The sequence below is a fragment of the Magnolia sinica genome, chromosome 11 (genome assembly GCF_029962835.1).
Source record: "Magnolia sinica isolate HGM2019 chromosome 11, MsV1, whole genome shotgun sequence".
NCBI lineage: Eukaryota > Viridiplantae > Streptophyta > Magnoliopsida > Magnoliales > Magnoliaceae > Magnolia > Magnolia sinica.
Genome location: NC_080583.1, coordinates 34,519,441 through 34,532,917, shown reverse-complemented (window position 1 = coordinate 34,532,917; position 13,477 = coordinate 34,519,441).

Below are 13,477 nucleotides of genomic sequence, written 5' to 3'. Positions count from 1 at the left end.
TATTATTTTCTGAGTGGTATTGCTGTAGATCATTAATTATGTGTGTATTGATTTCCAATGTTTTATCCAGATCTTTTTGTAGCAATTTATTTATGTTTTCAGTTATTCCAAGTCTTTTAAGGATATTGATGCTAAGGATATAGAGTTGATTATAGGCATCCTGCAATTTATCCTTTTCTTCTTCTTCTTTCTCCGTTTCCTCATTATCAGATGGAAATGATTCAATGGCATGAGGTTCTTTGATATTCTCAGTTTCAATAGGAATGTTGGAGGCAGTAAAGACCATAAGAATTTTCAGGGATTTTCGGTCTCCATCACTCTCTAAGCCACTACATTCTGAATTTGACCCTTCAGTGTCATCTCATGTGCAGCCATTGCCTTTCCTTTGGTTTTCTTATTCGGGCATTCAGTGGATAGGTATCCAAACTTTCTATATATATAACATTGTGGTTCCCTAGTCTTTCTACCAGATTTACCTGTAAAATGTTTGTTGTCCAGCTGTCTTCCTTTAAATGGTCGGCCACGATTTCTATGAAAGAACTTTCTGAACCGTTGAGCCAATAAAGCCACTTCCTCATCTTCATTCTCCCTTTCACTTTCATTTTCTTCATTTGCAGTGTTATTTGAAGTTTTGAGGATAATATTTTTACGTTTAAGAGTTTGTTTGAAATGTAGTTTAAATGTTTATAGGGAACCTACAAGTTCTTTTACTTTCATTTCATCCATGTTTCTACATTCTTCAATGGTTGTTACTTTTGAATTAAATCATTCCGGTAATGATCTTAGTATTTTCCTATAGATTTTTGGGACCCAAACTTTTTCTCCTAATCCACCCATGGAGTTATAAATGATGTTCAATTTTGTGAAAAACTCCATGAATGTTTCATGCTCTTCCATTCAGAGACTTTCAAATTGTGATGGTAGGAGCTGTAATTTGGATCTTTTCACTGTGCTTGTTCCCTCATGGGTTGTTTCCAACAAGTCTCATACTTCTTTGGCTGTTCAACACATACTGATTTGATTAAAAACTTCTTAGGACACAGAACAGTAGATAACATTTGTAGCTTTAGCTTCAGAAGTTTGTTTTTCTTTATCGAATGTTGTCCACATATCTTTGGATTTTGGTTTATTGATAGTTGTGGCATTTTCAAGTACTATTTGATCAGTTGGTGGCACATATCCTCTCTCAATAATATCCCAAACATCATGATCCAAAGATCTCAGAAAGTAGTGCATTCTAGCCTTCACTACGCCAAAACAGTGAAAAAAGGACGGCTGAAAACTGTCTCAAATCACCAAAAAGGATAGTTTTGAACTGTCGCATGGGCCGTCCTATTTTGCGGTGTCGTATTACTTAAAGGACGGTCATGAACCGTCATTGCTGAAGGACATTTAAAGGACAGTTATGGACCATCTGGAAAGAAGGACAGTCATGGACCGTCAATAAATATAGACGTTAAAACGACGACTATGGACTATCTATTACGAAGGACCATCATGGACTATTCTTAAAAAGGACTATTATAAGCAGTCTCTGATGAACCTTAAAAGGACGGTCTTGGACCATCCTTAGAAAGGGTTGTTATGAGCCATCTCTGATGAACCTTAAAAAGACAGTTATTGACCATCTCAGATTTGAATATTTAGGAAAATATGGACGGCCTAAAGCTGTCAGAAAATTTCTTACATTAAAAATAAAAAAAATAAAAAGAAAAAAATTAGCAACAGTTTTCTTTTTGTGTCTTTCATCTAATAAAAAAATATTCAACCAACAAAATATTATAATTCAGAATCATGAAGAATTGCAGAAACTTCATTCGCTTTTTTTTTTTTCCAAAAAACTGGGCACACTTTTTTAAAGTAAAACTGATCATTAAAATAAAACTAATGCAAGCAAATAATGCAAAAAAGTGTTTCAATTCAAGTTAATAGAAACAACAACAAAAATTAAAGCTTTGTAAAAAGGGGCATGTGTTAAAGGGATACATCCTTGATTCCCATGCATGAGAGTCCAATGATGATGAGAACAAGAATCCCAGCACAAGGGCCCATAAATACAATAATGTTATCCTGCAAAGGAATAGGATAGTATTAGATGTTAATGCAGTTGATCAGATTGCACATAAAGTTTCGATTAGAGTTACAATTTAGTAAAGGTTTACAGTGCTATGCATGGATGATAAGGAAGCTTAAAAGAACTTAAAAACGAAGCCCTTTTCTTTTCTGTTGCAACAGATTATGTACAATCTTATTGAAACTAAGCAATGAATTAAAAGAGAGTTAAAAAAAATATAGAAACAACAATAGGTTAAGGTTAGGTTTAAGTTTAGGTTTTAGGTTTAGGTTATAGGTTATAAGTTTAGGTTATAGGTTATAGGTTAAAGGTTTAGGTTATAGGTTTTGGTTTAGGTTAAGGTTATAGATTTAGGTTTAGGTTAAGGTTTAGGTTTAGGTTATAGGTTATAGCTTTCAGGAATTGAGAATAGGTTAAGGTTTAGGTTTAGGAAATCAGGTTAGGGTTCGGGATCGGGTTTAGGTTTGGGTTTTCAAGTTTAGGTTTAAGTTTAGGTTAAGGAGTTGAGATTAGGATTAGGAGTAAGTTTAGGTTTAGGGATTTGAGAATACATTTAGGTTTTAGGTTTAGGTTTAGGTTGTAGGTTTAGGTTTAGCTTATAGTTTAGGTTATAAGTGTAGGTTATAGGTTTAGGTTTAGGTTAGGTTATAGGTTAAGGTTTAGGGAATTGAGTTTAGGTTATAGGTTATAGGTTATAGGTTTAGGTTATAGGTTATACATTATAGGTTAAGGTTTAGGTTATAGGTTAATGTTTAGGTTTAGGTTATAGGTTTTGGGATTTGAGAATAGGTTTAGGTTAATGTTGTAGGTTATAGGTTTAGGTTATAAGTTTATGTTAATGTTGTAGGTTATAGGTTTAGGTTATTGGTATAGGTTTAGGTTTAGGGATTTGATAATACATTTAGGTTTTAGGTTTAGGATTAGGTTTTACATTTAGGTTATAAGTTTAGGTTTAGGTTAGGTTATTGGTTAAGGTTTAGGGAATTGAGAATAGGTTAAGGTTTAGGTTTAGGTTTAGGAAATCAGGTTCGGGTTCGGGTTTTCAAGTTTAGGTTTAGGTTAAGGAGTTGTGATTAGGATTAGGTGTAGGTTTAGGTTTAGGGATTTGAGAATACATTTAGGTTTTAGGTTTAGGTCAAGGTTATAGGTTTAGGTTATAGGTTTAGATTTAGGTTTAGGTTTTATGTTATTACTTTAGGGAATTGAGAATAGTTTAAGGTTTAGGTTTAGGAAATCGGGTTCGAGTTCGGGATCGAGTTTAGGTTTGGGTTTGGGTTTTAGGTTTTAGATTATAGGTTTAGGTTATAGGTTAAGGTTAAGGTTTAGGTGTAGGTTAAGGTTATAGGTTTAGGTTTGGGTTTAGGTTATAGGTTATAGGTTTAGGTTATAGGTTAAAAGTTTAGGTTTAGGTTATAGGTTTAGGGATTTGAGAGCAGGTTTAGGTTATAGGTTTAGGGATTTGAGAATAGGTTTAGGTTTTAGGTTTAGGTTTAGGTTAGGTTATAGGTTATAGGTTTAGTTTAAGGTTATAGGTTATAGGTTTAGGTTTAGGTTTAGGAATTCGGGTTCAGGTTCATGTTCAGGTTATATGTTTGGGTTAAGGTGTAGGTTTAAGTTAAGTGAATTAAGTTTAGGTTATAGGTTTAGATTTAGGTTTAGGTTTAGGCTAAGGGTTTAGGGATTCAGATTCGAGTTCGGGATCGGGTTTAGGTTTAGGTTAGGGAGTTAAGATTAGGATTAGGTGTAAGTTTAGGTTTAGGGATTTGCGATTAGGATTAGGTATAGGTTTAGGTTTAGGGATTTGAGAATACGTTTAGGTTATAGGTTTAGGTTTAGGTTTTAGGTTATAGGTTATAGGTTTAGGTTATAGGTTTAAGTTAAGGTTTAGGTTTAGATTTAGGTTATAGATTTAGGGAATTGAGAATAGGTTAAGGTTTAGGTTTAAGAAATCGGGTTCAGGTTCGGGATCAGGTTTAGGTTTGGGTTTTCAAGTTTAGGTTTAGGTTAAGGAGTTGAGATTAAGATTAGGTGTGGGTTTAGGTTTAAGGATTTGAGAATACATTTAGATTTTAGGTTTAGGTTTAGGTTATAGGTTTAGGTTTACGTTATAGGTTTAGGTTAAGGTTTTAGGTTTAGGTTTGGGTTTAGGTTATAGGTTATAGGATTAGGTTATAGGTTATAGGTTATAGGTTAAGGTTTAGGTTATAGGTTAAGGTTTAGGTTTAGGTTAAGGTTTAGGTTTAGGTTATGGATTTAGGGAATTGAGAATAGGTTTAGGTTTAGGTTTAAGAAATCGGGTTCGGGTTCGGGATTGGGTTTAGGTTTGGGTTTTCGAGTTTAGGTTTAGGTTAAGGAGTTGAGAATAGGATTAGGTGTAGGTTTAGGTTTAAGGATTTGATAATACATTTAGATTTTAGGTTTACGTTTAGGTTTTAGGTTTAGGATTAGGTTATAGGTTTAGGTTATATGTTTAGGTTTAGGTTATAAGTGTAGGTTATCGGTTTAGGTTTAGGTTAGGTTATAGGTTTGGATTATAGGTTATAGGTTTAGGTTATAAGTGTATGTTATAGGTTTAGGTTTAGGTTATAGGTTTAGGTTTACGTTATAGGTTTAGGTTAAGGTTTTAGGTTTAGGTATGGGTTTAGGTTATAGGTTATAAGATTAGGTTATAGGTTATAGGTTATAGGTTAAGGTTTAGGTTTAGGTTTAGGTTTAGGTTAAGGTTTAGCTTTTGGTTTAGTTTTAGGTTATGGATTTAGGGAATTGAGAATAGGTTTAGGTTTAGGTTTAAGAAATCGGGTTCGGGTTCGGGATTGGGTTTAGGTTTGGGTTTTCAAGTTTAGGTTTAGGTTAAGGAGTTGAGAATAGGATTAGGTGTAGGTTTAGGTTTAAGGATTTGATAATACATTTAGATTTTAGGTTTACGTTTAGGTTTTAGGTTTAGGATTAGGTTATAGGTTTAGGTTATATGTTTAGGTTTAGGTTATAAGTGTAGGTTATCGGTTTAGGTTTAGGTTAGGTTATAGGTTTGGATTATAGGTTATAGGTTTAGGTTATAAGTGTATGTTATAGGTTTAGGTTTAGGTTTAGGTTTAGGTTATAGGTTTTAGGATTTGAGAATAAGTTTAGGATAAGGTTATAAGTTTAGGTTATAGGTTTAGGTTAATGTTATAGGCTTAGGTTTAGGTTTAGGTTATAGGTTTAGGTTATAAGTATAGGTTTAGGTTAGGGTGTAGGTTAAGGTTTAGGGAATAGTTATAGGTTTAGTATAACACCCCGTACTTTTCAGTACTCGGGTGTTACCAGGAAAACCAAATACATTTTAAATATGGTATGATTACACATATATATTATAATACAAAATAACTTTCTAATTATTTATAATAATACATATGTTACATAAATTATTCGAATTACGTATATTATTTAAACTATATATAAAATAAATTGTATACCAACACATTATTATATAATTAATGCATATTGATTAACATTACATTTTATAAACTTTAACTATATATTATCGTATCATACTATGCATAGAATATATATCACTTAATAGTGGTTTTACTATACTAGATATGCATAAATAATCACAAAAATATACATTGTAAATATCCATGATTTTAAATAAATACTTATCTATAATTATTAATGTATTATACCAATTAAATATGTAAATGTATTTTTATTGTAAAAGCTAAAGTAGATAGTGGCCCTGGATGGCACACCAGCTAGATGAACAGTTTTGAGCACGGGTTGGATGACAAGATCAAGGATAACCTAGTATGAAAATCCAAATTACAATATGCATGGCCCGCCTAAGCCATGGATCCACCTCATTTCTTGGGCCGGGCCCCATTTTGGGATGGCAAAGCAAATGAACGGTGTGGATCAGATCACAGACATCACTGTGGACCCCCACAATTGCTGCGTATACATAGCAGGTACGTGCACCCGCTGTGCACTGAACCAAGGAAATCAGTCAGAGCAGCTCTGACCAAAATTTTCCAAAGAAGGAAATTGCTTCTTTCCTCTCCCGCGCGCAGCTGCTTTGAACGAACGGATACCCGTCCATTTGTGACCATTGAGGCCCACCATCAGTGGACATTTAGGAGATCTGAACCGTCCATGTTGTAGAGGACCCGAAGAAGAACAACGCTATGGTCGACCCACTCGTTGGATTTTACACACGCGCACACAAATTCAGCCGCCAATCGGGCTAACAAACACACCCGTTTCCAAAATAGGAAATCTCTGTTTTCTGTCGATTTTCCACGCTGGTGATCCGCGTGAAACCTCTTCATGTGATCCCAGCCCTCCACCTCAGCAAATCCCAGCCCTTCAAAGTAGGGCTTCCTTCACTTTCTGCTTGCGCTTCAACCTTCCGCCGCTGTTGAAGCTAAGCACCTAAGAACATTAATAACCATCCATTTTATGGGTCCCACAAGTCCTTAGGGTCCAATCCGGTCTTCCAAAAGTTTCAGATCAGGCAATTAGCCATCCAACGAGAAACCACCATGGATGAACCCATTATTTCCTCCGTCGGCTGAAATAATCTGACACCTTTTAGTGAGCCCCATTCCCTGATCTGGAACGTCCATCAGGTGGACCTTTATGCCAAAAACCCATCTGTGTAGACGTCTTATAGCCGTGCAAGATGGTTGGACAGATCTAAGCTCGGGGAACGGTCGTTATAAGAAGCTTGAGTTTAAACTTTCATTAGGCGTAGTTAAACTGGGATTTGTGAGGCTGAGAACATTAGGAAGTGGATTAAAAGAGCCCTATTTAAGCTCTCGTTCGGCTAGGGAAGCCCACCCAAATAGAAAGAAAAGGAAAGTGAGAGAAGTGTTGTCGTACCCGCCATTGCCGCATTTGCCATTGCCGCACCATTTCTCGCTGATCATTCCTGAGTAAAGGAAAAAGAGAAGAAAGAAGAAAGGAGGGAAGGACGAGGAAGAAGGAAAGAGAAGGGAAAAAGAGGGAAAAGAAAGAGAGAGTGTAGCAGCGAGTTCAAATTCAGGAGCTGAAGTTAGAAACTCATCTCCATCAGGTAACGGCTGAACTCTGATTTGCAGCACCTCTCAGTTGGGTTGTGGAAATGTAGAAAGCAGGCCTTTTAATGAGCTTTTAGTCTAGCTGAAAACATCCTTCAGCTGGCCCACTATCTCGGCAGAAAACAGGGCCAAGATCTGGCATCTGTCAGGCCATGTAGAGGATCGGAATCAGGTCTCCACCAAGCCTTGATTCGAATAGGAAACCGTCTGTTATCAGGCCTTGCAGCAAACTATACTCAAGGCCAAAAATCTGGCCTTCATCAGGTCGTACAATGAGCGGAAACTAGACCTGTAAGTGGGTCAGGAAGCTGAGCTGAAACACCCCTCAGCTAGGCCCTAATTTGAGTAAGAAGACAAACCTCAGCCGGGCCTGGAATCAAACTGAAATCAGGCCTTAGCTGGGCATTCAATCTGGGCTGAAACAAACCCTCAGATGGGTTGTGAATAAAACTGAAATGAAAATGCCCTTGCTGGGCCAGGACGTTAGACTGTAAACATCCTCCACCTAGGCCGTGGGTTTGACCCATGCCCGGCCACAAGGCAGGGGTCGTACCACGTTCAAACGGTGGGCCGCACTTGAGTTTGAAACTCAGCGGGCCTCACCTTATATCTCAGTGGGCCTTGCCCTGCAAGTGCAATGGGCCACATTTGGGGCTTATCTATAGGGCCAAAATAGGCCAGCCCAGCCAACTTGGGCTGCTAGCAACACAGCTGGGCCAAGTCGGTCTGGTTCGGGCCTTAGTGAGGGGTAATCTCAGGCCTAGTCTAGGCCACTTGGTCAGGCTAAAGATTTGTGGGCCTGGACACCCTAAAAATAGGCCCAAATGCCCTTGTTCACGGGTCTTTACAAACCCCATTCATTCCAAAGACTTGAATGTCTTCTAATATAAGTTACTAGAACGGGAATGACTCATTGACTCCATGAAATTCTTGCGTGATATTGGGACGCAGGATAGTCACGAGAACTTGGATCGAGGAAGGAACTACGACCTCTAAAGGTGAGGACTCACCCTTTAAGCTTCCCACTTGATTTCATCAATCTAGATATAGATGATGGCATGATTCCCTTGACTGAGTTTCTTACTTTACTATAGAATATGCCAACTTGTGGTATAGTTAATTCATGTGTTGGATGATAAACGTTTCTTTTAAATTACAATATGCATGAATGGTTCGATGATAACATGCTATCCTTTATTGTATATGTATTAATATATTTATATGCTACCACTTGTGCTTGAATGATGAACTGAATGGAACTTACCTTGGACTTATGATCTGGCGGTCCACATTTGCCCTTTGTGGCTTGGATGTGTCATTGGTGCCCTTTGTGGCTTACTGGTTACATTTACACATCCGTTGTTTCCTAGCCATCTTGCGGAGTTCAGTCGTACCATGATTTCCAGGTGGAGTTGAAGTTCGCTTCTCGATTTTCTAGCCATCTTGCGGAGTTCACATACGACATGATTTTTGGGTGGTCTAGGGTTTGTATGTTGTTTGTCTCTTCATCAGCAATGTCAGTTGTACCATGATTTTTGGGTGGAGTTGAAGTTCGCTTCTCGATTTTCTAGCCATCTTGCGGAGTTCACGTATGACCTAATTACCAGATGAAGTGGGGGTTTAAAGGGTACTTTTCTATTCGCCTTGCGAATTCCACTTGTACCATGATTTCCAGGTGGAGCCGAAGTTCACTTCTCGATTTTCTAACCATCTTGCAGAGTTCACGTACAATGTGATTTCGGGCGCAATAGAAAATCGTAAGTTTGATTTTTTAGTTATTTGGACATGTTTCCTTGTATTACGACTGCCATTATATTTTTCTTATGATGAAATTTCATTGATTGGATCGATTTTCTTAATATGAGTATGACTATGAAATGCCCTATTTAGTGTATCTAATCTCATGACTTGTAATCTATATTGGATTATGAATGGTTAGTGCGTAATCTTAGAGGGTGTTCCTCACTGCGATAGCCATTAACGCTATCAAACCGTAATAGTTGATGTAGGTATAGGGCGAGCCGATGCGGTTCACAAGATTACTATAGGATTTCACATACCAAGATTGTTGTAATTTATTCTATTCCACATGTAATATTATTTCAGTCTGTAATTGTAAGAATGGGGGCATTGGTTTGTATAAGTCATTATGGGCAACTTCTTATATATTCTAAATCTAAATGAAAATTTCTTTTATGTCTAATTTGTCTTTACTACACTCATTTGCTTACTCTGATGGAAAAAAATTATGTGGACTTTGGCTCTTTATAAGTTAACGCTCGAGTTTTTGGGAAACGGGTTATATACTCGGGTCCTGAAAACTCAGGGCGTTACAGTTGGTATCAGAGCATAGTTTAGACAAACTTGGCCTTGGAAAATGATCTTATACAAGCCTTAAATGTCTCAATTAGGACATTTGAAACTAAAAATTTGAACCTAGGTGATTCTCCCTTAGACTTACGAGAATGAATGAGAATGTATAGACCAAAACTTAGGTTCCCTTAGAAGTTATTTGGATGACAATCCGAACTTATGTGACATTTCATCTAAACTAAGGACAATTTGAGAACATAGAGATTTCAACTATAGGCTCCCTTGAAAGCTTTGGTTAGACCTTGGACTTCAAATTACATAGAAATCCCTTAGAATTGGGAGGAAATGAGGATATAGAAATTATGGACCAAACTTAAATCCCTTGAACATTATAAGTTTAGACATTTGAACTTAGAAGCAAGACTTTAATTCCATTGTAAACTACCAAAATAGTTGTTTGAACTTAAAAACCAAACCTAAAATGCCAGGGGAGAACAAATACCCACTATGATGTACATAAGAACAAACATGAACATTCCTTGAACTTGGCGCTCAATGAACAAGTTTCAGGAAATACATAATTTGAAATTTCTCAAAATATCATTAGTTAGGAATAAAACTATCACAGTATTCAACAAATGAGATGAACTTATGCTTTGTAGGAATTTCCTTGATCACCAGATTGTACGTTTGATTGGACACAAGTGCGCTCTAAGCTTGAGGACCGCGTTAGGCGTGGTAGTTTGAATTCCCTAATACATCTCCTTACGTAGGAATAATATTTTCCACAATTTCACCACGTAAAATTTATTAGAGGTGAAATTATGAAATCTTAGGTAAATTTTCGACCCTAAGTTGAGCTTATGAGGACTAGATTTGAGAGTCTGAATAAAACTTAGCAATTTTAAACTCAAATTTCCACGTAGGAATTTTGGTCATGAAATTTAAGTACTGCACTAGGTGAACAGAGTGCGCATGAAAGCGTGCTAGGCCATCATAGACCTGTCCTTCGTTAAAATAGAAAACTATATGAGATTTCAAAAAAAAAAAAAAAAATCCTAAATAATCGGGTTCACGGACTGACGAAATCATACTTAAGCGAAGTGTACGTGGTTTGATTCAAATTCTAAATTCTAGAAAATTCTAACGACCTCAATGCCTTGATCAAGTAGAAGGTCAAGGTTCACTAGGATTAGGAATGGATACTAAGGAACTCACTACCCTGATCAGGCAGAAGATTATTGTATCAGGCTTAAACCAACCATAACCGTCTGTTTGTGTTAACCCGAACATTGAAAAGACAAACTACTATTCTTGCTCTAGATGAACTGAAATTTGTTATTGTGAAGTTCAAACCCACACATAAATTAGAATAATAATGAAACTTTTCTCTATGTCATTTTAGCAAACCCTTGATCATAGTTGGTACCGAAAGAAATTGGGATGAGCATGATCGAATCGCGTGGGCGAGATTCTTCTTTAAGGGGGGTAGATTGTAACAACCCCAGTCCTTTAGTTAGACATGCTTCATGGGGAAAGCACTGAATGCTTAGAGACACAAAAAAAAAAAGATAGTCTTCGTCCCATTTAAGATAGAAGTATTGAATTTTGGGGACGAAATTCTCTTTAAGGGGGGTAGATGGTAACACCCTGTACTTTTCAGTACTCGGGTGTTACCAACAAGACCAAATACATTTTAAATATGGTATGACTGCACATATATATTATAGTACAAAATATTTTTTTAATTATTTATAATAATACATATGTTACATAAATTATTCGAATTATGTATATTATTTATTTTATATTATTTAAACTATATATAAAATAAATTGTATACCAACACATTATTATATAATTAATGCATATTGATTAACATTACATTTTATAAACTTTAACTATTATCGTATCATACTATGCATAGAATATATATCACGTAATAGTGGTTTTGCTATACTAGATATGCATATATAATCACAAAAATATACATTATAAATATCCATGATTTTAAATAAATACTTATCTATAATTATTGATGTATTATACCGATTAAATATGTAAATGTATTTTTATTGTAAAAGCTAAAGTAGATAGTGGCCCTGGATGGCACACCAGCTAGATGAACGGTTTTGAGCACGGGTTAGACCACAAGATCAAGGATAACCTAGTATGAAAATCCAAATTACAATATGCATGGCCCTCCTAAGCCATGGATCCACCTCATTTCTTGGGCCGGGCCCCATTTTGGGATGGCAAAGCAGATGAATGGTGTGGATCAGATCACAGACATCACTGTGGACCCCCATAATTGCTGCGTATGCACAGCAGGTACATGCACCCGTTATGCATTGAACCAAGGAAATCGGTCAGAGCAGCTCTGACTGAAATTTTCCAAAGAAGGAAATTCCTTCTTTCCTCTCCCGCGTGCAGCTGCTTTGAACGGACGGATACCCGTCCATTTGTGACCATTGAGGCCCACCATCAGCAGACACTTAGGAGATCCGAACCGTCCATGTTGTAGAGGACCCGAAGAAGAAGAACGCCATGGTCGACCCACTCGTTGGATTTCACACACGCGCACACAAATTCAGTCGCCAATCGGGCTAACAAACACACCCATTCTCAGAATGGGAAATCTCTATTTTCTGTCAGTTTTCCACGTTGGCGATCCACGTGAAACCTCTTCACGTGATCCCAGCCCTCCACCTTAGCAAATCCCAGCCCTTCAAAGTAGGGCTTCCTTCACTTTCTGCTTGCGCTTCAACCTACCGCCGCTGTTGAAGCTAAGCACCTAAGAACGTTAATAACCGTCCATTTTGTGGGTCCCACAAGTCCTCAGGGTCCAATCCAGTCCTTCCAAAAGTTTTAAATCAGGCAATTAGCCGTCCAACGAGAAATCACCACGGATGAACCCATTATCTCCTCCGTCGGCTGAAATAATCTGACACCTTTTAGTGGGCCCCATTCCCTGATCTGGAACATCCATCAGGTGGACCTTTATGCCAAAAACCCATCTGTGTAGACGTCTTATAGCCATGCAAGATGGTTGGATAGATCTAAGCTCGAGGAACGATCGTTATAAGAAGCTTGAGTTTAAACTTTCATTAGGCATAGTTAATCTGGGATTTGTGGGGCTGAGAACATTAGTAAGTGGATTAAAAGTGCCCTATTTAAGCTCTCGTTCGGCTAGGGCAGCCCACCCAAATAGAAAGAAAAGAAAAGTGAGAGAAGTGTTGCCGCACCCGCCATTGCCGCATCTGCCATTGCCACACCATTGCTCGCTGATCATTCCTAAGAAAAGGAAAAAGAGAAGAAAGAAGAAAGGAGGGAAGGATGAGGAAGAAGGAAAGAGAAGGGAAAAAGAGGGGAAAGAAAGAGAGAGTGTAGCAGTGAGTTCAAATTCAGGAGCTGAAGTTAGAAACTCATCTCCATCGGGTAACTGCTGAACTCTGATTTGCAGCACCTCTCAGTTGGGTTGTGGAAATGCAGAAAGCAGGCCTTTCAATGGGCTTTTAGTCTAGCTGAAAACCTCCTTCAGCTGGCCCACTATCTAGGCAGAAAACATGGCCAAGATCTGGCATCTGTCAAGCCATGTAGAGGGTCGAAATCAGGTCTCGATCAGGCCTTGATTCGAATAGGAAACAGCCTGTTATTAGGCCTTGTAGGAAACTATACACAGGGCTGGAAATCTGGCCTTCATCAGGTCGTGCAATGAACGGAAACCAGACTTGTAAGTGGGCCAGGAAGCTGAGCTGAAACACCCCTCAGCTATGCCCTAATTTGAGTAAGAAGATAAGCCTCAGCCGGGCTTGGAATCAAACTGAAATCAGGCCTTAGCTGGGCATTCAATCTGGGCTGAAACAAACCCTCAGATGGGCTGTGAAAAAAAACTGAAATGAAAACGCCCTTGTTGGGCCAGGACGTTAGACTGCAAACATCCTCCACCTGGGCCGTGGGTTTGAGCCATGCCCGACCACAAGGCAGGGGTCGCACCACGTTCAAACGGTGGGCCGCACTTGAGTTTGAAACT